This window comes from Prionailurus bengalensis, chromosome B4, assembly GCF_016509475.1.
Source record: "Prionailurus bengalensis isolate Pbe53 chromosome B4, Fcat_Pben_1.1_paternal_pri, whole genome shotgun sequence".
NCBI lineage: Eukaryota > Metazoa > Chordata > Mammalia > Carnivora > Felidae > Prionailurus > Prionailurus bengalensis.
The window spans coordinates 47165001-47191454 of record NC_057358.1 but is presented as its reverse complement, the minus strand read 5'-3'; positions in this window follow the sequence as shown (position 1 = coordinate 47191454).

Here is a 26454-nt window from a genome sequence, read left to right as displayed (position 1 = left end):
AAGAGCCTCAAGTCAACAGGAGGATTATAGGAAGTAAGAATGGAAGTAGGGACAACCGGATTTTCTGTCTTAGACTTTGTTGCCACCAATAGTGCATCTTCTTCAGGGTTTCGTTTTCCAGCATCCGAGCACCTCCTCCCATACTTCCTGATGAACTTCTTTTCTGTTGCCATTGAGGCAAGGCTTTGACCTAGAGGAGTCTTCCCGCTGAAACTGCCCCTTCTCCCGCTCTCCATTACTCCCACGCGTCTCCATCCAACCTATGCCTGAGCATCATCCCTCATCCCCTCACAAACACCGGTAACTCCTTTGGCCTCTTCTCTCTCCAGGCAACTTGCCAGCCAAAGCCTGAGCCTGGTTAAACCAAATCGTTTGCCTACTCTGTGCCTGCTTCCTGTCCGGCGAGATCTTAAAAACAATGATATATTGTACCATCTCACCTTAACTTCGTGAGCACACATTTCAAACGGCACTACACATTGATAACAGGAAAACTTACATCACTTCCAAAGTATCTCTACTCACACAGCACCCCCCCCCCCAAAATTACTGTTCCATACTTGGTCTTAGGAGCCAGATCAAATGATTGTTCTTTCGCTTGCTAGTTGTGTTAATTTAATCTCAGTGTGCCTCGGTTTCCTCATCTGTATAATGAGGTTAACAATGAAGCCACCATCCAGGCTTTTCAAGGAGAATTAAATGAGGTGATAAGGAAAGCATCTGTGTACCACCTGGCACATAGGGAAATAATTGCTATGATTATGGTTCTCCTCTCTTCTTAAAGACCCTATACCCTTAGGTCTGTCCCTATTAATTACTGACCTTCCCTCATACTTTATTTGGACACAAAAGCAATGGGACAGCAACTCTATCTGCCTTCCCCCAAGTCTACCACCCTTCTGGCATCACTACCCTTGCCCTTCACCCTCCCTCCCTGTCTTCTCCGGAGCCACCCCTTCTCTTGTGCTCTGGACCCATCTGCTCTCACCTTCAAGGACTCCAGCCCTGCAACTCTTTCCCCTCTCTCCTACATTCATTACTCTTCCCTCTCCACTGAATCACACCGTTCGTACACAGACCTGCTGTAGTAGCACTTAGCTTTGAGATAGAGCACAACTCCCTCTCGAGCACCGTAGCCTCATCAACTCCTCTCACCGCTCTTCTGTATAGCAAAACTTCTCGAAAGAGTTTTCAAGGCCACTCTCTCCACTTCCTGATGTCATATTCTTTCTTTAGGCCTCCCCGGTCAGACTTCCAGCCCTACTACTCCATTGAGATTACATTTGACTAAGCTGCCATGACTCCCATGTTGCCTCTGTGTCTGTTATTTCTCTCCTCGGCGATCCCCACAGTTGATGATTTTCTCCATTTGAAAACGCGTTCTTTTCTTGGCTTCTGTGATACCTCCCTCTCTTGGTATCCCTTTTCTTCTTCACTGGCCACTTCCTCACAGACAGCTATGTCAACTCTTTTTCCTGTGTTCAGTTCGAAATATTAATACGTCCAGACTCTTGGTCCCACGCCCCCTTCTCTGTTCTATGTACATACACTTCCTAAGTGACTTCACCCTGTCTCCTGGCATTACCTACTCTGCATATCCACTTTATCGTAAGCTTTATTGCTTGCTATCTTGAATTTTTTCCAAACCTAGATGTCTATGTGAAATCCTTATATTTATTTATTCGGCTCCTTTGCTTGGAAGTTTAGTAATTATCTTCAACCTAAAATGGTGGAAAGAGAACCTCAGATTACCTACCCCATCCCCTGCTACTGCCTGAAACGTATTTACTTCAACAAATTGCACGCGGTTGCTCATGCCAAAGCCAAAACAAAACAAAACAAAACATCTATCAAGTATCTTTGATTTCTTTCTACCCTTCACCACTACATCTAAATCACCCAGTCCTGTCATATCTATCATTAGGAGATATTCTAAATCAGCCCACCCCCTCCATCTCTACTCTTCCCACCCTAATATAAGCCAATGTCATTCTTGGCATTTTTGCCCTGCCTACAGTGTATTCTCCACAGAGCAGCCAACACAATTTTTAAATACACAAATCAGGTCATGTTACATCTCTTTTAAAAACTCCTCCACTTTTTCTCCATCATAACCACGCTTGGAATAACCTATACATTAACTCGGTAGACTGATTTTCAGTTCCCTAACTAACCCGGCCCCTGCCTCTCCCTCCAACCTCATCCGAGAGCACTTGTCCCCCAGCTCTTACACTCTACTGGTGCCAGCCCTTGTTTTGTTTCTCAGGTTTTCAAGGTCACGGCCACCTTTGTACTTGCTGTTCTCTCTGAAATGCTTTTCCAGCAATTATCACAGAGCTGGCTCCTTCTTGTCCTTCAGGTCCCAGCTTAACTGCCACCATTGAGGTCACCGAGTTATTCTGTCATTCCGCTTTATGTTAATGCTCTTTATGGCACTTAACTCCAATGCATTTTTGTTATGTCTACCCCACTTCTCCTCCCCACTTGAAAGCTAGCTCTGTGCAAGCTCGTCTGTCTATTCGCTGCTCACTGTGCCACCAGTGCCTATGACTAGGGCACATTCTAGGGCTTAAGTAAATTTCTTACTGCGTGAGCAATGAGCAATGGCTCTTGAGCTTTGTGATTTAGGTTCCAAGGGGGCCATAGGCAGTTAAAAGGAGTACCATTCTCCCACCCTTCAAGCTCCAGCCTCATCGCCCACAGTTCAAACGCACAGAACCCAGTCCTTGCATCCCATTGTCCAGTCTTCCTTCCTAGACAACTTCGATCACTTTCTAATGACATTCCCTGCCTTCATTTATTCTCCATACCACCATTCCTGATCCAATCCATGGTACATACACCATCCATCCTCTTAAAATCCTGCTTCTTTCTATTGTCTTCTTAGCCCAAATCTTGTAGGTTTTCCAAGTTTACAGAACAGAGCTCAAAATCCTTAGCCTGTGCCAAAGAACCTTTTGCAACGACTGTGAAAGCAGTCTCTGGATAGAGAAGAAAATACTGAGTGTCTCTAGTCCAGCAGCTGGAATACTTCTGAGATGAGTTATTCTCCCTTCCCTATTCTCCCTTAAAAAGTGCAGCTGAAAATTCAATGCCAAATATCCCAGGCATCGTATCTGCTGCCCACCACACCAGAACACCTGAGCAAAGTTCCACAGCAAGCATTACCCGGGTACCTGAGCCGAGGCCAAGAGCACCCTGATAGGATTTAAGAGTTCTGCAAACACACAGTTCTTCCAAAATCAATCTGGAGTATTTTCCAAGGTTCTATGATCACTTCCTCTGAAAAAGGCTTTTGTGACTTTGTGGAGTGGTCTCATATGTCACCTCCCCTCCTCTCTTTCTTTTGATTCAAATCTGTCTGGACCAGTGGGTCCTAACTGCATATTAGAATAAGACCGGCATCTTAAAAGAAAAAAAAAAGTGACCAGGCCCTACTGCATTTGAAGTGAATCAGAACCAAGCATCAAGGTTGTACAATCCTGAATCTATGACCCGCTGATTAAGAAATGAAACAGAATGGGCTTGCAGGAAGGAAGCCTTCAGGGAGTCCTGAAACTTTCTAAAACAGCAAGTACCAGAGTTTTAAAAACCACATGAGTGCAGGGAAGGGGTGGCAGAGAGAGATAATGGGCAAAGGACTCAGGCATATTGAGGATTAAGGTACTTTGAATAATAGCTAATATTTGACAGTTAATATATTCGAGGTGGCTCTGCTCAAAGTGCACTAACTTACCTCTGCTGCAATCTTATGAGAAAAGTATTATTAGCCCCATCTTACAGATGAAGAATCAGAAAATTGAGTAATTGCCCCAAATCAGCAAGGTAAGTACGGGATCTGAACCCAGAATCCAGAACCCAGTCTTATCTACCACCCATAGCAACAGCAGCAACAACAACAAGCCTACTTACATAGGCTTTATCGTGCACAAGGCACCGTTCTAAGCATTTCACATATATTATAGCACTTAATCTCCACGACAATCGGTGAGCTCTATTATCACATTATCTCCAGTCCACAGATGAGGCAACTGAGGCACAGGCTGGTAAGTGACTCCACCAACACCACAGGGCACTCCTCCAGGAGCGGGAGATCGGAACATCCTCTGTTGTCTTCTCAGAGAACCATGCTTCTGCTGGCTTCCTCCTGGAGACAAGGCATGTGCACTCATGGTTTGGCCATTTTCTTTTTTTTTTTTTAACATTTTATTTATTTATTTATTTTGAGACAGGGAGAGACAGCATGACGGGGGAGGGTCAGAGAGAGAGAGGGAGACACAGAATCTGAAACGGGCTCCAGGCTCTGAACGGTCCGCACAGAGCCCGATGCGGGGCTCAAACTCACGGACCGCGAGATCGTGACCTGAGCCGAAGTCGGCCGCTTAACCGACTGAGCCACCCAGGCGCCCCGGTTTGGCCATTTTCCAGAAAGTGCCTGACAGCTTCTTGGCAGTGCCATGTTTATTATTTAAAAGTTAGCCTAGAAGTCTGTCCATGAAGGCAATGGGGAGCCCGCTGCAGACAGACAACTAATTGGGTGGAGGCAGGGTCCCCTCGTCCCTTCACAGAGGGTTTCTGCAGTAGGAAATTCCCAACTTGATCTTCTCTATATAAGGAGCTAGGATACATCTACTTCACTTGAAAATATCCTGGGCCCTGGGACGACCGGCTGGCTCAGTTAAGTGTCCAACTTCGGCTCAGGTCATGATCTCGCAGACCATGAGTTTGAGCCCCGCGCTGCTGACCGCTCAGAGCCTGGAGCCTGCTTCAGATTCTGTGTCTCCCTCTCTCTCTGCCCCTCCCCTGCTCATTCTCTCTCTGTTTCTCTCTCTCTCAAAAATAAATATGCATTAAAAAAAATGTTTTTAAAGAAAAAGAAAATATCCTGGGCCCTTAGGAGGCCCCTCCTGCTGCTTCTCCATCCACCCCCATTCTGGGTGGAGGGTCCACGTATGCATTAGAGCAGCAGGTGGTTCATACTGTTCATCAGGGCTCCTTGACCCTAAACAGCACACCATGCCCTAGACCAGACCTTTTCCCTTCTTCCCTGTCCATGAATATGTACCACCGGCAACTTCTATCCCGAGAAATGCCTCAATGCATGAAGAAAGCTTAATTTGAAAATGTTCTTCCTGTGTCCACCCGGAGCCTGCTTTCTGTTCACCTGTTAAATGCACCCACTACCGAATTATCATTTGGTCTAACGAGCGCATATGCTCTCCTTCCCAGAAGTTAGAATAGTTCCCTGATGACAATGGCTTTGGGAGGAAAAGGAGGCGTTGATGATGGGAATTTCAGCTAACTTGGCCGAGTTGAAAAGTTTGTATGCACTTTGGAGGTAAGAAGGGGCCTTCGCAGGTTTTTAAGCAGAAGAGTAACATGGGACCTACTTTTGAAAATCACTCTGGCAGTGATATGGAGAATAAATTAGAGCGGGGAAAGGAACAGTTGGTTGGAACATGGTGTTACAAAGCCAAGGCCTTGGAAATGTTGGCACAGAACATGGGGATTCATCAGCACAAACCATTCTCGCTGCTAAAAAGCCGGTCAAAGAGCACAGCTAACTGATGATGGACTTGTATTAGGAGGACAGCACTTAAAATATGTGTCTACCCTGAGCTGCTTGTATCTTCAGACACCATATTAAGAAAAAGCTTCCATACATCTGTCATTACTGAGTTAGTGGCCTCCTTGGTGCATTAAAGCTTCTATTTCCAGACATGAATGTCCTGGGCAAGCAACTCTATTTCCAAGGTATAAGAACGCTATTTCATCTGTACGTTATGCAGGGCTGAAGGCAGGCAGAACTTTCTTCTTCCACCGCTCCGCCCATGCATTGGTTCTTCTCTCTCTTCCGTGGCTTTATCCATCTCTGACCCCGGTCCAGGGCACTCCATAGATCAGGAGAAACACCCTTCCTCTCTCTGCCCATCAACCTCCATCATGTCCGCCATCCTCCCCATGTCAACCTCAGCATTCGTTAAGGGGGCACATCAGGCTGTACTTTGAGCTCTGACCTGGCACAGTGACAGACAAATTCAGGGGCCAATAGCTTGTCCCTTAAGAGGGGCTTTTCTGATCCCTTGGCCGAGCCTTGCCATGGTCTACAGGTCCCATCATCTCTGCTGCCTGCACGTGGTGTTAATCATGCTCAGGGCACAAGAGAGACCCAGACCCAGGTACCTGGGAACCCGGGTACCGTGTTTCTGCATATTCTTTCCATCTCTTCAGCCAGATAAGGTGGGGAAGGCCTCACTCAAGTCATGCTATTGTGGCTCCTGTGCGTTGGTACAGAAAGCAGGATATGTTACAATCAATAGTTTGGGAAAACAGATTTTTTTTAATGATTCGAAAAAATTGCTAACTCACCATGCAGGCCGCATTCTCCCTTCCACTGTTCTCCCAGGAGCCACAAATCAGTTTTAAAATTTTCCTTCTGCTGACTGCTAACCTCAAGCAGGGACCCAACTCACCTCTGTTTCCCTTCCCTCCCTTCCTGTTTTTCTCTCTCTTTCTGTTTTTCCTCACAGTGTATCACACCACTTCGTTCCCTTTTTTTTCATACTTCCTGCCCTCTTCTCACCCCCAAACAAAGCAAAGACACTCTGTTTCTTTTTAGAGCAGTCCCTATCTCAGCAAATGGCAATTTTATTTACCCAGGAATCGGAGGCAAAATCCTGGAGGTTATTCTGGATGGCTGGTTCTTGAACTTGAGCTCCACCGGAATCACTTGCAGGATTTGTTAATTTATAGGTTGCCTGGTTCCAGCCTCAGTGTTTGTGATGTAATTATTGGCTCAGAAGGCCCCGGGACAGCCGAAGGCCCCAAAAGGTGCCCTTCTAATGAGTTCTTAGGTGATGCCGATGCTGCTGGTCCAGCTATCACTCTTTGAGAACCGCTGCTCCAGAAACTTCCTCTGTCCTGCGTTCCCCTTTCCTTCCATCTGACAAATAACCTGTTGATGGATTACCCATTGCTCTTGACCTCCAAATTCATTTATCCCCCTCTGCCACTCCCGTTCTAGTTCCAGCTTTTGACACTCTTCCTTGAACTATTACAATCGCCTGCAAGCTGGACTCTCTACCTCCACTCTTACCTCTTCCGCACCTACTGCTGGTGAAACGGCCTATCAAAAACACAGTTCAGACCCGTGTCTCCCCTGATTAAAACCTGCGGCGGCCACCGCACTAGCAACAGAAGAGTGATTAGCTTCTTCAGCATGGCATGTGAGCTGGCCCCGGCTACCTCTCCATTCGCCAACACTGCTGATAGTAACGAAACGTTAGAATATTGCAAGCGCGTACTCTGAGGTTTTCGTTTCTCTTAGATGCCGTCACTCTTTCGGGACCACTCTTCCCATCTACGCATCTTGACTCTCAGCTCTGGCTTCAGTTGTTCCAGAAACCTTCTTTATAAAACCCCCATGATGACCTCGGTGGCCCCACGCCGCTCTTCCAGGGTTCCCTAGCAAATCTATACACTATTTCTTAGCACATTTTATTAAAATGTTCTATTTGCATGTCCTCTTGTGGCAGGAAATTTATGGAGTTTCGTCTCTCGGGCTTAGGTCAATGGACCCCTGCTGAGCTGAATTTCTTCCCTCTGATTTTTCTCTCCTCCTCCTGATGGGCCCTGTCCTAATCTCCTACCCCTACTTCCCTTGACTGGCACAGAAGAGATCAAAGATCTTAGAAGGGCCAATAATGACTAAGTTTGAACTCACCACCAGTGGCCCTTCTCAGTCCCTCTGTGAAGCTGAGTTTTCCTTTCTCACGTATCCTTAGTAAAACAACAGCTCTACTCTGCACAGAATCAGCCTTTGTCTTCAAAGAGCTTGCGGAGCTTTGGAGCTCTGGCTCTGATACCGTAAGTGGAACCCTGTCAGGTGGGACGAGGCCAAAAAAGGGATTAATGTGGCACGTTGAAAGGCCAAAACTCAAATCAAATACATTTCTTTTGCCGTGTTCATGAGTCACCGTGGCTGCAGGAATCTTCAGCTCTGTAGAACTCGGTATTTCTAGGGTTTCATTTTTAAATTTGAATAAAGCCAGACAAGGGCTTCTGACCTCTGAGAGAGTGGGTACAGATAACAGAGATGAGGGGCAATGTTTGTTCCTGTCTTCTGCTTTAGCCTCCTGGATAAGACATTACATACTCAGGGGAAGATGCCCGCAACTCCTTAGCCATCTATCCGGTAATAATAGGTAACAACCATGACGCTAAGAATGTAACCGGGGGAAATTGATGAGATTAAGTGGAGGCTAATTTAGTATCTGGGATGAAAGTTTCAACATAGGCAAAGTGAATAAATTTTGGAAATTAAACAACTGACAATGCGTCAGTGAATCATTTTATGTACCCAGCATACACGGGGCACATTCTCCCATGAGCATATGCAAATGCATAAGCTTCGCATATTAAGTAGTAGGCAAGGGGATGAGAAACGCTTTAGGTGTACAAAATATTACTATTTTCGTTATTAGTATTATTGCAAACTTGAACACGCTTTATTGGAATCATTATTTGCTCAGAGAAATTTGCTGAGTTTGGCCATTTTCCACCATCATGAGTTGCTCTGTCAGGCAGCAGCAGCCTCTGAAAGGAAAAGGGTAAATGATGCAGACAACTGGTTGGAAACAAACCCTGTTTATTACCAGAGCTTCTCTGGCCTGACCGCCGAATCTTTTGGCCATTAATAGTCCGAACCACCTGTCCCACACCTTCCATTTCTGAGAAACAGTCGTTTTCTGCACTAGGTTGTCAGAATGTCGGGAGACTGACCAAGATACTCACGGATTCTTGCCAGCAGCAACTGCCCTGATCTATAAGCATCAGACAGAGGGAAGCTCTGGGTTCTTTGTCCTAACAACTTGCTGAGGGGTGGTTATGGCTGTTGCCTTGAAATGTTGACGGAAACTCACTCAAGGAGTGATACAGTGGCCCGCTTTACTCGTATGGCATAGCCTTCCTCAAGCACTCTCGAGAGAACCGTTAATTGCGTCCTGGGGAATGTACTTTACCAGCAGGATGATTGGTTCTTGACCATTGTTTTTTGGCCCTTTTAGAATTAACATGTTTTTAAGTTTATTTTATTTATTTTGGGAGAGACAACGTGCACACGAGCGGGGAAGGGGCAGAGAGAGGGAGACAGAGAATCCCAAGCAGGCTGCCAGCACGGAGCCTACTGTGGGGCTCGAGCCCAGCAACCACCCGTGAGATCAAGACCCGAGTCGGATGCTCAACCAACTGAGCCACCCAGGCGCCCCCTTTTGTTTCATTTTCTTTCTTTCTTTCTTTTAATATTATTATTTTTTTATATAATTTATTGTCAAATTGGCTAACATACAGCATGCTCTTGGTTTTTTGGATAGATTCCCATCATTCCTCACTGACACACAACACTCAGTGGTCATCCCAACAAGTGCCCTCCTCAATGCCTATCACCCATTTTCCCCTCTCCCCCACCCAAGCCTGGAGTCCCGTAACTCCTTCTGTTTGTGATAGTCTCCCTTTCTAAATCTAGATTTGCAAATATGAATGAGGAAATGTCCAACCAAGGATTTAGTGCTGTCTGGCTTTTAAGCCATTGATCCAAATCACTAGGGTTTCTGTGGATGTGAATGTCAAAGAGTTTATACCAGCAGCACCCAATCCACTCAGCAAGGGTTTCTAAACAGCAGGGTGTGGGTATTTTTACTAATGATTACATTGCAAATAAAAAGCGTTTGGGCTGACCTACTTGAAATTTGGCAGATGTGACTATCCCAAACTCAGCAAAGAGATATTAAAAAATAATGAATTTAATAAAGAAGTTTTATTTTAATTCAAAAAAATTTTTAGTGACTTCATTGGTTTTTAATTTGTTTCCTTTTAAAGTTAATTCCATTGAGTTCCGGAAAGGTTCACATTAGGTTTCTGTGTGCATTGGTATAGATCACCCTCACCAAATTATAGACAGGCTACAACTGGGCCGGTAAAAAACACATGAATCAATGTCATTGTGTTCATGGGAGGAAGGAGCAGAGGAAGATAAGAACACTTTCTTGGAGTAACAGCTGCCTCCCAAAGTCCTACAAAAGGCTACATAGAACACAATAGACCAAGGAAGTATCTTTGACATTTTACTGTTCCACCCCTCCGTAATCCCTTCTCCTTCCTTTCTGATTCCTAACACAGGATATATCTCAACAATGATCACAATAACTATAATTTAAGGAGCACTTAGGATTGCTCTTCATTCTATACGTTTTATCCCATTGAAGCCATACAATAATCTTATGGATTTTAGTCCCATTTTCATATAATAAAACCGAGGCACAAAGAAGTTGAGTAACTTGCCCACGATCACATAGCTAGCAAGTGAAGGAGGCCAGACTTGAATCCCGACAGTCTGACCAAAGAGAAATGAACGAAGCGCTACCTTTTCCTAGCCCTGTTGTAGTGATCTCCTCAGACTGACAGGAAAATGGGGACATTTGATCCTCCAGGTGGGACAAGACGGCAGAATTGTTAATGTTCGCAGACTCTGGGGGCCATAATCTGTCTGCCGCTCCATGCTTGGAAAACATAGGGAATATTTTTATGTGGGTGTGGTAGCCAGCCTTCAAGATGGCCCCTAGAGATCCTCATCCCCAGGTACCTACACTCTTGTGGAGTCTTTCTCATCTTATCCCAGGGTTGGTCTGCGTGACCAATGGCAAACAGTAGAAGTATAGCACATCGTTTCCAAGACAGGTTATACAGGAATGTGGCTTCCGTCCTGGTTGCTCTCTTGTATGTACTCTCAGATCGTGGGCGCTGGGTGGAAGCCGACTACCACATGATGAGGACAGTCAGAAGACTGGAGTCGCCATAGCGGTGAGGAACTCAGATCTCTAGTCACTAGCTAGCAAGGAGCAGAGATCCTGCCAACTACCATCGTAGTGAGCTTTGGAGCAGACCGTCTAGTTCCAGTCAAACCTTGCAAGGGTTGCAGCCTGGCTGATAACTTGATTAGCCAGAACCGCCCAGCTAATCCGCTCCTAGACTCCGGAACGTTAGAAACGTTGTGAGATAATAAATGTTTACTGGGGCGCCTGGGTGGCTCACTCGGTTAAGCGTCTGACTTCAGCTCAGGTCGTGATCTTGCGGTTTGTGGGTTCGAGCCCCACGTCGGGCTCTGTGCTGACAGCTCAAGCCTGGAGCCTGTTTCAGATTCTGTGCCTCCCTCTCTCTCTCTGCCCCTCCCCCACTCATGCTTTGTCTCTCTCTGTCTCTGAAAAATGAATAAACCTTAAAAAAATTTTAAAAAAAATAAATGTTTGTTGTTTTCAGCTGCTAACTTCTGGGATAATTTGTTATGTAGCAGTAGGTAGCTACCATAGCCTCCCTGGCTTATCCACGGTTCACTTATCCTGGTTTTAGTCACCAGCAGTCGATGACCATCCCGAATCTCTTCATAAGGTCAACAGTAGCCTAACGTACATCACGATGCCTATGCCATTCCCCTCACTCTGTCTCATCGTCAGGAGAAGGGTGAATGCAGGACAAGGAGACACTGCAAGAGAGAGACTGCATTCCCAAAACTTGTCTTGCAGTGTATTGTTATAATTGTTGTTTTATTAGTTATTGTTGTTAATCTCTCGCTGTGCCTAGTTTATAAATGAAACGCTATCACAGGTGTGTATGTCTAGGTAAAAACATAGTATATATAGGATTCAGTACTACCTGTGGGTTCAGGCATCCATTAGGGGTCTTGGAGCATATCCCAGCGGATGGGGGTGGGGGGTGGGGGCTACTGTAATACACGAGTCTTGAGGGAGAAGGCTACATTAGGCTAGGATAGGAGAGAGGAGGGGGCAGACCCCAGGGTGGGGGATGGGGCAAGATGATCTCCACTATCTGAGTGAGGAAATAAGTATTTGATTGCAGAAGTGCGGCTTTGCTGTTCAGAAGTTTCTATTTGTGTGGGTCTGCAATCAAGAATGAAGGTGGGGGGGGTGCTCCGTGCAAATCAGCATTGATGGGAAACCGAGAGGCAACATGTGCCCCGTGGGAATGGGGTGTAGGCTTCTCTGAGGAACCTGCTAAGGCACGTGGTGAGCCCTGCAGGTGCCTCTCCGGTTTCTCCCCTTTGCAAAATGCTCCGCGTTGGGGCACGAAGCCCCGCAGCCCATGGGAATAAGCCAGGCTTTGATTAGGGAGGCCTCCCTGCGGTATCTGGAGAAAGCGCCAGTGACTTGCCAGCCTTCCACAGTCCCACAGTTAGAAGTGAAACTCTAGTGCATGACGGAGCAGCTGAAGGGTTTCCGGGCCATCCAGAGAAACGGGTCTCACGTCAAGATCACCCACACCTTGGTTTACCCCAGAGGAAGAGTTTAGTGAGAACCGGCACCATTGCACCTTGCAGAGGGCCCTGAGCCCAGGTGTATTAGTGTCCTAGGGCTGCTGTAACAAAGTAGCACAAGCTAGGTGGCTTAAAACAACAAAAAATTTATTGTCTCACAGTTCTGGAGGCCAGAAGTCCAAAATCAAGGTGTCAGCAGGGCCACGCTCCCCACAAAGTCTCTAGGGAAGAATTTTCTCCTAGCTTCTGCTAGTTACCAGCAGCTGTCTTTGGCATTGTTTGCCTCGTAGACCGTGACCCCGATCTCTGCTGCTGTTTTCACGTGGCATTCTCCTGTGTCTGCGTCTCTGTGTCCCGTGTCCCTGTTCTTACGAGGACACTGGTCATGCAGTATTTAGGACCCACCTTGTCTTAGTCATATCTGCAAAGACCCTATTGCCAAAGATCACATTCACAGGTTTCACATGGACGTGACTTTGGTGGGGGGGGGGACATCATTCAGCCCAGTACACCAGGTGTGATCCAGTTCTCAAATACGTCTCCTCCTTGCCATATATTCTGGGTAACTCTGGTCCGTGAGTGTGGCAGTGCTGTCTGACCCCTCCACAGACTCAGCTTCCATTTCTCTGACCTCTGCTTACCTGCTCTCCCCAACTCCTTCCAGAGCCACAGAGTAGCCAGCGGACAAAGCTCTGGTCTGAGACTGGGGAGAATGAGGATCTGGCTCTAGGCTCAGCGGCTATGGTGTGGTTTTAACCTCCTGGATTATCTTTTTCTCCCACCTATAAGAGGCCAGGCAACAGCCATCTATGTCCACTATCAAGAAGCGATATATTGGGTACACACAGTCCCTTGAACTCTAATGCCACAGATATGATTGAAGAAGCTGGCAACGTATCATTCAGTATTTGCCTCTCCTTTCCCTTCAACAGATTCATTCGTATTATTGACTTTGGTATCTTAACCTTCCAGATGCCTCTATCTCAGTTTCTAGTGTCTGCTCCTGTTTGGCCAGATCCTGGGAAGCACACCCAAGGCCCCTGGCAGAACTGTGATCCCATCATCCTGACATCGATGTGGTGACAGTAAAGCCTCTAGTACCAGCATGGGTCCCCCCCACGGGAAGGCCATGACCTCCATGTCGAGGGAGCACGCAGCCAGCAACTATCTCCCCGTTATTCTAACTCTTGGCTTGTCAGCCTCCCCTTTCCTTCCCGAAAGGCACCGAGCTACAGGCTCCCTCGGCCTCTCTCAGCGTTCCCTGTCATGTTCCTCACCTCACCGCCGTCCTCCCCACAAGGCATGGTGTGTCTAAGCAGGGGGCTCCTGAGGCTGTGTGGGCTTGAAGAAAGCTCATCACGGCCCAGCCACGGAGCGGAGAGCATGCTGGGGGTGCTGTGCGGCCCAGCCCGGCTTGTGCAGGCGGCCAAAGCCTGCACAGCCTGCAGGATCCTCCCAGCATGCTTCCCTCTCGGAGGAGCAGGTCCGAACCTGAGCACACAGTTCCAGCCTGGAAGCCTCAGGGAAGCAAGGAGTGTGGCCCGTTCCCTTGGAAGGCCAGGCACCACGGGATTCCCAGTTCTATTATTGGTCTCTGGCAATTCCAGGTAACTCTAAGACGGGAAGACAGTACACCAGGCAAACCCCTGCACCTCTTTCCTTCTCATGCTTCTGAAACCTCAGGCCCATCGCCAGAGCCCGCAGGGAGAACCCCACCTCTTACTCTGATGAGACGGGAGCTCTGGGAAGGGCAAGACTGAACTCTAAGTCCCGTCTATGAATTGAAAAGTGCTTGGAGACCCAATTTTAGAGGGGGCCCAAAATCTACCTAAAGAACTTGGATCTTCTCGGAGGACGAGGGACAATTTCTGTTCTGGGTCCAGTAGAGGGTCTGGGAAGCTTACAGTCTTCATTGCACACGGTCCACACCGAAGCAGTTTCTCCAGGAAACACAGGCTTGGAGGGCTGGGGCCAGCTTGCAGGAGGCATGAACAGTGCAGTAAGGGGTGTGTGCCGGGACCGCCTGCTCGTGGCTCTCAGTCTCACAGCCGTGAAGTCAATCCAAGGTAAAATGTCAGGCTTTTCTGTAGCCACACAAGGAGAGGATTTTACTCAGTTTTTGAGACAGAGAGAGAGAGAGAGAAGAAACGTTTAAGAAGAAAAATGACGATTGTGTAGAGACCAAGTTGTTGGGCAGAGGAGGAAGCAGAGCTCAGCAGGAGGGACCAAGATGCAGAAATTCATCCTCAGCACGTGCCGTAAGTTGCAAAGACTCCGTCACCAACTGCACAAGCTGCAGGTCTCATCCCTGGAGGCTGGACGTGCTTGGAAGCTAGGGTGAGGCAGCCGGGAAAGACCCCAGCAAGCAGGTCACCACAGCTCTGGGACAGGTGGGCTCCAACAGACAAAAAAGGGCTTAGCAAGCTCACGTGGTGGCTGACAAGAGACCCGATACCTTTACAGCACAGGGACTGGGAAGGGAGGCAGAGTCCACACTTGCCCTTCAGGTGTCAGGGCTCATGGAGAAGACTCACTGAGCTACGAGACTGGCCAGGGACAACCCAGGCTGAGTCACCTTCCAGTGTGACAGGCTTAAAGGGATTTGTAGACACCACACATCCCTCTCAGCTTTGCTTTCTCGGACTCTGCATCTATGGCAGAATATAGATTTGACTTGTTCACTTGTCATTCTGCCTCCACACACACCGTACTGGAAAATCCATCAAAGCAGCCCCAGTGTCTATAGCAGCACTATCAACAGTGGCCAAATTGTGGAAAGAGCCCAAATGTTCATCAACTGATGAACGGGTAGAGACGTGGTATATGTATGTAGGTAGGTACACATAGATGCAATGAGATACTACTCAGCGATGAAAAATAATGAAATCTCGCCATCTGCAACAACGTGGATGGGATTGAGGGGAATTACGCCAAGTGAAATAAGTCGGTTAGAAAAAGATACATACCATATGTTTTCACTCATTTGTAGAGTATGAGGAACTTGACAGAAGACAATAGGGGAAGGGAAGGAAAAATAAGTTGCATACAGAGAGGGAGGCAAGCCATAAAAGACTCTTAAATACAGAGAACAAACTGTATGCAGAACGTTGATGGGGATGGGGGATTGGGGGAGGACAGGAAAAATGGGAGATTAGCATTGAGGAGGGCACTTGTTAGGATGAGGACTGGGTATTGTAAGTCAGTGATGAATCATGGGGCTCTACCTCCTCCCGAAGCCAAGACTGCACTGTATACACCGTATGTTAGCTAATTGGACAATAAATTATTAAAAAAAAAAAAAAGCAGGGTTTTGGTGCATTTTGTTCCAGTGCCCAGCACAGAGTGGATACTCAATAAATACGTTCGGAATGTATGATTAAATAAATGAATAAAAGATACCTATAACTGGAAAACACTAGAAATCACATTTTTCAGCAAAACATAGTTAAGTATCGGATGCTCTTCGATTGCTTTACTAACTCACTAGTATTTGGTGACAAGGATAAGAGCGCTTTAAATACAGAAAAAAAAAGCCAGAAAATCAGATTGTAACTTTGTTTTCCAGCGCTCAAAGTAAGTAACTAAATTCAACGTTTCCCCTGAAAGGTGAAGAGTCATTCTGTTTCACAGACCACTGCTTCTAGGAACACAAGGAATTTGACGCGCTGTCTCTGCTTCCAAGGATTCATAGCTGGGAAGTTTTCTATGTGAAACAAGATAGACAAGCTTGATCATTAGCACTGGAATCCAAAGATCCACAGCGAATTGGTTCTAAGACAGGTTTGTTTGTTTGTTTGTTTGTTTCTCCATACCCTACAATATCTGAAACTATGTTGCATCTTATCAACAAACTCACGGGTATGTGGGGCCAGCAGTGCCTATGACCTCATTATCATTCTCTGTGCCCTTGCTAAGTCCCTCTTGGCTATTTGCATCACTGCTATTTCACTGGTTATAGTTACTCTTTGTTTACCCGGAGTACACTGTGATTTGGTTTTGAAAAAAAAATTTTTGTGTATGCACAGAAAGGTACAGAGACAGGACAGAGCACAAATTTGATAATATTAAAGCAAATGTTTGATACTGGCAGAATGACAATTCTTGATTTTCTTGCAACGCAACACCACGTGCTTTACAAGACATAAGGAAGGAAGGTGCCAGTAATAGACGAAGTTCTGTTATATTGATTCATTGGTGTGTGCCCCCAGATCGACATACACCAAACAGGAGGTGCCATTTTCAAAATCTGCAGAAGGGTTTTAGCAACTTAGAAGAAAATCCCAGGAGAAAATCTTGTAAGAAATTCTGCATCCCAACTATCCTGATGGTGCAAGAACTGTCTTTGTGTGGAAAAACATAGATGTTGATAACTCTGAGTTGAAAACAAAAATCAAATTCTCAGTGTGTAACAGGTTTAGGGATTCCCTCACCAAATTATTTGGCTTACATTTTTCTTTTTGATGTATATTAAATATATATTTAAATGTGTATTAATGCACATCAGTAATGTAAAAAAAACCTTCTAATTATGTTTAAATAGGCTAAAAGAGCTTTTTTTAAAAAGTATTAAATAAAAATTAAAAGTACGAATGCATTTGTCAGCATTTTTTCTAGTACATAAAATCACATTATATCTTAAATCTTGTGATACCCTAGATCCGATATAATATGGCATATCATATTTTGGACTCTCACCATCCTCATTTTGTCTGAATTAATTATTCAATAACATTTTTAGATTCTTAAACAATATCCACACTTTGTTCATGCATTTAGATTTTACAAACAAAAGAGTTTAGCAAAATTGTCACAGAACTGTGGTCAACTGCTTCAGCACGAATTTGGAGGATTTCTATGGTGACCTGTTGTAAAACTGGCTTTTATGTGGAGGTCATAACGAAATCCTAGGAGTTTAACACTTGAGTGACTGAAACATCATATATTAATGGGGGGAAAAAATCATAGCCACGAGAGAGTATTACCACACATTTCAAACATCAAAGAAATGGCCTCCAGTTTCCGTGTTGTCCACAGCACGTCAGCACTGAATTCTTAGCTACTTAGAAAAACCTACCGAATTTCTTTCTCAGAAAACCAGCGTTTTATTACTGGGAGGCAAACTTGGTGTCAGCTGGGATAATTCGGTTCCTCACTATGTACTTTGCCTGGCATGGTGCCTGGCACTTAAAAAGCAGTCCATAAATATTTTTGAATGAGTGAATAAAAGTCACCCCTGCTCAGGCTACAGGGGATTACACACCAATCCTCCGTTCTTAGAGACACAGTGTGGGATAGAGAAAAGAGCATGGATTTTGGAAGAAGGATGGATTTGCCTTCTGGCCACTTGTTAAGAGTAATAGAGCATACTTACTGGGCTATTGCAGAGATAAATTGATGTAATACCTACACTGCACTTAGGGTGAGTGAAGGATGTGTAGAATATACTAACAAATATTTTATTATTATTATTATTGAATGTGGTAAATATTGTTTTAGAAATACAGTGTAGGTAAAATGGGCTAATTACAGAACACTAATTATGGTAGACCTACCAGTGATGATGGAGTTCTTTATATATTGTTAGGGCTTAAAGACTGAAAAGAGTGAGCTTGCTGGGTACAAAGATGGGCAACTAGAAAAAGATGGTCATGTGCCCAGTGACACACTGATTAAAGGTATAGGTAATGCTTAAGACTTGCACTGTCCAATATGGTAGCCACAGCGACACAGGAACTTGAAGTTTTAATTAAAATTAAATACAACTCAAAGTTCAGATTCCCAGCTACACTAGCCCAAGTGTTAGTGACCACATGAGGCTAGGTGCCAGCATATTAGACAGCACAGCTATAGAACATTCTATCATTGCAGAAATTTCCACTGGGCAGCATTGCTTTAGACTATAGTCTCTAAAAAGTCTTGCTATCCATGGGAATTGCTACCAACCACAAAAATGCCTGTGGAATTTCTTGGTTCCTACCATCTTTCGGTAACCAGTTCTGGTGTCTGAGAAATACTGTCAGTAGACGACAATATGATGAGGTGGAAAGAGCACTATTTGGGAAGGTCTGTGTCTTAGGTCTGCCTTGAACAACAGCTGAGCAACTTGCTTGAGCAAGTCACTCTACTCCCTCCTTCCTCAGTTTTTGCACCTTTAAATGAATGAGTTGACCTGGATATTCAAGCCACGGACAACCCTTAAGCTTGGGAACTCCAGTCAACAGATGTTAGCTCCACGCCATCCACCATTTTGTATCTCTGCACAGCTCCAGCATCGTAAAAGAGAGCAATCATGCTGAACAATGTTGTTATGAACCGAATGAACTTTTGTGCTTCCCCCCCACACACCCTTAACTTCACAAGAGATCCTAACCCTCAATGTGATGGATTAGGACGTGGGCCTTTGGGAGGTGATTAGCCAAGAGGGTAAAACCCTACTGAATGGGCTTACTGACCTTATAGAAGAGACCCCAGGGAGCTCCCTCATCCCCTTCCACATGTGAAGACACAGCAACAAAATAGCAGTCTGTGAACCAGGAAGTAGGCTCTCCCCAGACACCAAATCTGTCAGCACCTTGATCTTGGGCTTCCCAGCCTCCAAAACGGTGAGAAATAAATGTTTGTTGTTTAAACCGCCCAGTCTATAGTAGTCTGATACAGCAACTTGAATAGACTGGGACAACTATGAACAACAAACTGACTTTGTTCTGTCATGATGTACTCCAGCAAGCTTCAAAATCTCTCTGTCATCTTCTTTCCTAGCGTGGCCCCACATATTTTGTGCACATCTGTCTTTGTACTACACTGTCACTCTCACTCTCTGCAGATTAAGAGTTCCTTTAAGGTGGGCTCCTGGTTTTTTCATCACTATTTCTTGAGCACCTGGTGTAGAGAGAGAACTCAGAATGTTAGTGGCTGTCTGATGGATCCACTTCTGACCTTCTTTTTATGTCCTCGTGATTCAAGTACCCCCTAATGGGTAGCAGAGGTTAAGCCACTTGCCCAAGGTAAGTGGAGGATCTGGAATCCAGGACCAGGGTAAGCTGGCTTCAAGGTCCATCCTCTTTTCATTGCCCCACAATGCTTTGTCAAAGTCCCTGTGCTGTTGTGACTTTAATTTCTGTTCCCCTCCTGGTCGTGGATTCTAAATACTTCAGTCCTGGTGTTTTCTGTTTGTTTGCTTGTATGTTTGTTTGTTTGCTTGCTTGGTCTGGCCTCTTGAATTCCTTAGACTCTGGCTCTCATGTTCTATATTTATATCTCCAATGCCTTTTAAGCCCTAAGTCCAGCCTGACCCCCAACATAACCACTGACACAAACACATGTAAAATCTCAGTGATTTGACTAAGAATATATTAGTTATTCACATGTCCCTGCCTGTATTTTCCTTTCTCCTTCTTTCTGCAACTTTGAAAATTTATTGACAAGGCCAAAGAAAGGTCAAATTTTTTTAAGAACTCAAAGATGACTCAAGGTATTGTTTCAACATCTCTTAATATCCTGTTTACCAAAAAAAAAAAATGTTCTCCCTGAGACATGAGAGCATGAGCAGCTGTAAGAAACAGGGGCGCCTGGGTGGCGCAGTCGGTTAAGCGTCCGACTTCAGCCAGGTCGCGATCTCGCGGTCCGTGAGTTCGAGCCCCGCGTCAGGCTCTGGGCTGATGGCTGGGAGCCTGAAGCCTGTTTCCGATTCTGCGTCTCCCTCTCTCTCTGACCCTCCCCTGTTCATGCTCTGTCTCTCTCTGTCCCCCCCCCCAAAAAAAAAAGTTGAAAAAAAAAGAAATGAAAATGGAAGGAAGTAGACGGTGGGAGAAGGGATCCGACCCACTGCTTCCCTGTTTTCTTTGCCATTTCTAGGCCATTTGAGCTTGTGTAATGTCTGCTTTCACCACGTTGAAATCTAGGTGTCTCTAGACACTCCACTATTCGCACACCTGTCACGGTATGTATATTGGGGGAGGAGGCTACCGGTAGAGTCCAGCCCTTTCCAAAATTCAGGAAGAACAGAGTCTGGCCACCTTAAGAAAAACATTTCTTAGGAAACCAAAACCGTAATCAGAAAATGGTATTTTTTAAATGAACATAAATGTATACTTTCTAAAACTGGGTAGTGTTTTTGTCTGTTTGTGTCAACTAACTTCTGAAAACACATAGCTGGGTTGGCCTTGCCTGTGGGATCCTTGGTTTTGTGGGATTTATTTGGGGCCAGTTGGTAAAAATAATCAAACTGATGGTGGATCCAGGCTGGCCCAGCTTCCAGACCAGGTGAGCCCCTCCTGTTTCTCTCTGCCTCTCGTCACCATCTCAGGAACATGCTCCCCCTGGATCTTGAACTGGCACCTGATCTTCTAGCTGGGAAAGGCCCTTCCCAATTCAAGCTGTAACTACCAAGATTCCATCCCAATGGCACCAAAGTTACAAATGCTCCCTCATGGGCACCACCTTTTCCCATCTGCAGCTCTCCAGATGGCTGTCTGATGTGTATCTCCCGGCCCGGTGCCATCAGGCTGAAGATTCCCCCGGCTGGCCATTCAAGCTGCCCTTGTTTAGGGTCACCAGTCGTTCCAGGCTTGCCTCTTCTTAGCCTCTCCTGCCCACTTTTTCCTTTGTCTTAATCCTAACACATGACTACAAGGCTTCAGTGGCCAGTGCTGTGTTCCTTTGAGAAACTTTCTTCAATACAGCAGGTTCCTCGGAACCTACGAATTACCAATTCTTTTTTCAAAGACCTTTTTTGGTTCTTTAAATAGGTTTCTCTTTGATTGCCTTAGGGTTTCCTTGAGTTTTTAACTTCTTTGAAAGCTAGATGCCTAACCTACATGGGCCTAAAGCCTAATAAGGCCTCCCCGGGAACCAAGCTCTCTCTGATGGCTCACCCTGAGGTAGTCTTGCAAGATCTCCCACCAAAGAAGGAGGCTCACCAGGAAAATGCACGGTTGCTCTACAGGTGGCTTTTCCAGTCACTTTCTGAACTGTGGTCATTTAAACAGAACTCCATGGTCCTCCCCTGAAGATTAATATTTAATTCATGAATTATTTATTCAGCAGCCACACAGCTTGGTATTGCAGAGAACTGCAAAAATAAATGATACTTTTATCTTCCCTAATGTGGCTTATCATCTAATGGGGACGTGAGATGTATACACAAATAACTGCATTATGCAATAGAAAGGAGTAAATACTGTATATTAGATACAATTTGCTGAGAGATCCCAGGAGGAAGAGAGAGTACTTACCCACTTTTGGGAATTAGATAAGTCTTACCATTTGAGCCTGTGCTTAAAGAGTGATACCATGTCAAGAAAATGCCATCAGAACCAAAACACCCTGGAAAGGTAACATGCCAAGCCAAGACATGAGAATCTGAAGGCAACGGTGAATCTTCCCATTGGGCTGGGACATGGCTATGGTGGAGAAGTTAGGAAAGGAGACTGAAAACCAAGCTCACGGTTTCTTCAAAGCCAGAAATTTACGTTTCATACCTGTGGAAAATGGTAAAGTGCTGATCGCTTCTGATGAAGGAATAATCAAGCCTGTGGTTTCAGATCATCGTGCCAAGAGTTTACAAAGAGAATTAGAGGAGGAAGAGACTGGATGCATTAGTCAGCTTAAGCTAAATAACAAAACGAACACACAGAACTCAACATCTCGGTGGCTTAAACAAATGTAGTTTCTTTCTCATCTCTAGACACATCCGCATCACATTGGCGAGGACCCTGCTGCACCACATCCTCATCAGGGACCCCACTGGCAAAAGGCTCCGCTGTCTGCAATGATAGAATTTTCCACAATAGGAGGGAGAGCGGGAGACACTGTTTACATCTGCTCCTATCTCTGGTCCTATTTCACTAGCCAGGGAAAGTTCTGTGTTCACACCTTACTTCAAGGACACATTGAGTGCAGGGGAGCATGACACTAGTGAACAGTGGTAATGTCTACCACCCTTGGAATGGGGACATAAGTCAGGGGACTGTCACTGCTGTCCAGGATGGAAGTGACGAGGACCTCGGATGGTGGCAGAGGAAACGAAAAAGAAGAGAAGACCTTCCGAATCAACAGAGACAGTAGGCAGGATTTGGGTATGTATAGCCAAAGAGGAAGAGTCCTGAAAGCTGGTGTTTTTGGAATGCTTCGGCTGCAAAGTTCTGGACAAAGAACAGGAATGTGGGAGAACTGCCCTAGGATCCCCTGTATTTCTCAACAGCACCAAGAAAATAGAAAGCCTCCCCGTTGGAAATGTATCTATCTTATGTATTCACCATAAGCCGATGGATCTGTCAACAATTTCACTGGAAAGCTAAACAATATGATTTGGGGAGGCTGAAGGTCAAAATCAGGAATATGTTTGCCAAGTGAGAAGAGGATACCTTTCCCAGAAATAATCGTGTATCTCCAGCTCTTGAGTGTCTTTAATAGAGGGATGTGATAGCTACTACATGGATTTAATACTCTTGAATGTACATTTGAAGTAAGAAATAGTGTCTGATACTTTGGGACTGGACACCCATGCTTTCCACCCATAATAAAGGTCACTGTTTTCTTCACCTTTATTTATTTTACCTTTATGTTTCCCTGTATTTATTTTGTTGCCAACTCAAGAAATGCTGAAAATTTCATTGATATCTTTATTTTGGCTTTACATTTCATGTCAGAGATTATGCTATTCTTACAACTAATTCTTGGCATCAGCCCGGGATAAATGACTCATATGTTTTGATGTGCTGAGGTTTTTTTTTTTAATACCTTTTCTATATTAAATGTGAAATTTGAGTGCTGCTCAGGGCTTTCTGGCTCAGAGTCTGGTAAGCAACAACAATAAAAAGATGTCAAAGCCTCTTCTGTTAATAAGCCACCCCGGCAATATTTTCCACGATAACCCCTATCTAACTCTCAGTGAGTAGTCAAGGGAATCACCCTTTTCCTTTTGTTTCTCTGGGATTTCTGGACCAAATCTGAATTTCTAAGCTACACAGTAGCAATGAAGTCAATGATGCTGTTTGCTGAGAAAACATCACTGAATATATTACTAGTCGCCTTCTGTGGAACATTCTTTGACTGCTATGATTTCGGTCATGACCCTTAATTCCAGGTTGGTCCTGTCTAGGGGTGACACCAGGAAGTGGAACCAAAGAGACAAACTGTGTTCTCAGGAAAATGGGAGCCACCACTCTTGCCACCCACCTTTCCAGACTTAGCAAGTAGGACATTTGCCTCATTGTGTAGGTAAATGGCCTATATCTTCCTCCCTCAGCTTATGCCATGAGGGAGTCTCCCTTAAACGCCCCCATTCCAACTGGAAGCGCTTGTGGGAAGTTGCTCAGTTGCACAATCGGGTTGTGTGTGGGCCGTGGGCCGTGGGCCGTGGCCTTTTCTAGGACTTCACCTGCACACAACTGCCAGTAAAAATCAAAGACAAAGCCTACCTTTAATTGTCCTTTCTCGGGGACTGCTTTTTCCCTAGAGACAGACTTTGCTGAGGCGTTTTTGAGCTGAGTCCAGCAGACCCAGAAAATATGGCGAATGAGAGAGCCAGACTTTCTGGCAGGAAAAAGGAAACCAGCTTTCTTGCTCAATGAGGGGCCTATCACAAATGAAGTCCAAATGCATCGTGCCACAGCTGAGAAAATGCTAAGCAAGTTGGAACCCACGGTTAACTTTCCAGACCATCGATAGAGATAGAAGTATGTCACAGTGCCCTCCGCCTTTGTCATCAGGGCACAGAGATCCTTCAGCTCAGACTATAAGGTGGGCAGGGACTCAAGGAAGCAGGAGGTAAGGAACAAGGGCACATCAAAGAAGAGAAAGGCATGTTATCAGTTTATAAATGCAACTGCTATCACCAAGGCAAAAGAGGCAGAACTGTCCCTGCTCCCAACCACTACCTTTCTCATCTGCCATTTTGTCACTTCAGAGCCCTCTTCCGGCCTGTCCTTAATGTTCATCGGTACCTAATTGTTACCGATGTAGAAATACTGGGGTTTAGGGATGAGCATTCAGGATGATGTGCTCATCGCTTCCCAGCCTTTGGGCTAAGATCAAGTGCAGGATGATGTATCCAGGGTCCTGCACCACTCTGGGAGAAGTCTTAGCTGCAGACCTACCAGCCTACCGATTGGTGACACAGAAGAAATGAACCAAACACGACACAGCATGATTCGCCGGTTGCAAGTCATTTGACCTCTTTGTGGCACTAGTTGCCTATAAGTACAATCACTCTTAGATGCTGTATCTCTGTTGAATTATTTTGACTCCCTTGTGGCCCTGGCTCATCATTTGGGCATTGGTCTGGCCACGCTGAGGAGTAGGCTAAACCTATTCTTCTATGTATGAGGTCATACGTGTATGAGCTGTAGAGGCCTGTAGCAGTCCCCAGAAGGTGCCTTTCTCAAAATATCTCCTTCACATCTTAACCCCATTAGGGAAACTTCTTCCCTTTAAAATTCAAAATTATTGAACTTCAAAGTCATCAATTACTTGCAACTCCTTCTGAATAACCTTAATGCAATTAGTTCCCTACTAGGTAGGAGACTATTTTCTACTGAGTCGCCAGGTTTTGCCTGGTAGGACCGGCCTGGGAGCGTTGCTCAGATTGGGGCTCGCGGATATTTACAGAGCAACAAGACAGCACGGGTACCGGGACTGAACAGGGGAGGGGGGAGAATAAGGCCATTATCAGAGACAGACTTTGCTTACTTTTCGGTTTCATTTAAGTTCTGATGTTTATACTGGATTGTAAGCCCCTTATTTTGTTTGCTTGTTTGTTTCATGGCCCCTACTGGTATTGTTTGGTCTCCTGGGAAGACGTGGCTGTTGCTTCCTGAAAATGCTACCACCGGCTATGGATTATAGGAATTTTTCCTGCAAGCTGCCTATAGGGCACTTTGTCATAGGAGATGCCATGCCCGAGTGGCCACAGCATATCTCAGCAAAACATCATAACTTTGCAATTAATTATGATCAAAGGACGGTAAATCTGGCTGAAGTCTCTCAGTTATGCCAAGTCTTTGTCTAGAATGTTTTATATGCTGCCATCAAACGACTATCAAAAGGCTTTCCCAACGTTGGCCTCATGGATATGCCAGGCATACTGAGCCATTTGTACTATACTGTTGGGACTCATGGTGGTGTGTCATAACCTTGGGTGGAAGGAAATATTTCTGAGGTTCTTGTTTCTTGGCATCGACTTCCCTTGTCTCATTCCTGGGCTTTTTGTCACCGAAGTGTTAACTCAAGTGGCGCTGAGGTGGGTGCTCCTACTTTTCCCACTTTTTAGACGAGGAAATAGAGGAATAAGGAAGTCAAATAGTTTACGTAAGTTCACGCAGCTAGAAAATCGCCAAGCCAAAATTTTAATTGGACAGATTAACTCCTGGGACCATTTTCTTAACTACGCCGCAGCCCGATCTCCTAGAATGCCAGATTTGACCTTGTTGGTGTCGAAGCCCTTTGTCCCAGGTAATCTAAAGATCTAAAATGTCTGCCCCGGTGCTCTCTGAAAACTTGGTTGGAATTATTCTATATTTACTTTTTCTCAGCCATCGGCCAAAATGCTTTCAATTTTTGTAGATTCCTGATGTATTAAGATTACTTTTTCTGGTTTCTTTCTTAAAAATGAAATTTTCTACTCACCAGCAGAGACAGAGATGCACATTCCCTCCTCAACATTTATGCAAACAAGGTACAGCAGTGTATTTTTTAAAAGAAAATCTTGGGAGATATCTTAAAATCAGTTTAGAGCTCTATTCCTACGGCACTGACACCTGTCTCCATCTATGTTAATGACATTCCAGAGCTGATAAAAAAAAATTGGATAACAACCGTGAAATCATTTTTGAAAAGCTAAAAGGGACACGCCAGTGAATGATGGTCTTGTTATTTATATTGCTGCTATTACAAGGGACTTTTTTATTTGGGAGAGTTTTACATATGTAATTTCAAAATGATCTTTTTTGTTTCAAAACTGGCAGCCCATGTTATATATGGTAACTCTGTTGACCAGAGTACTGAATTAGCATAATGCATTTAACTGGTAATACTGAATAACAGTTTTTAAATAACTTGCCAATCTCTTTCATAACTGATGACTACCCAGATTAATGGTATTCTGAACGCAATTTTATAAAATTATGTAA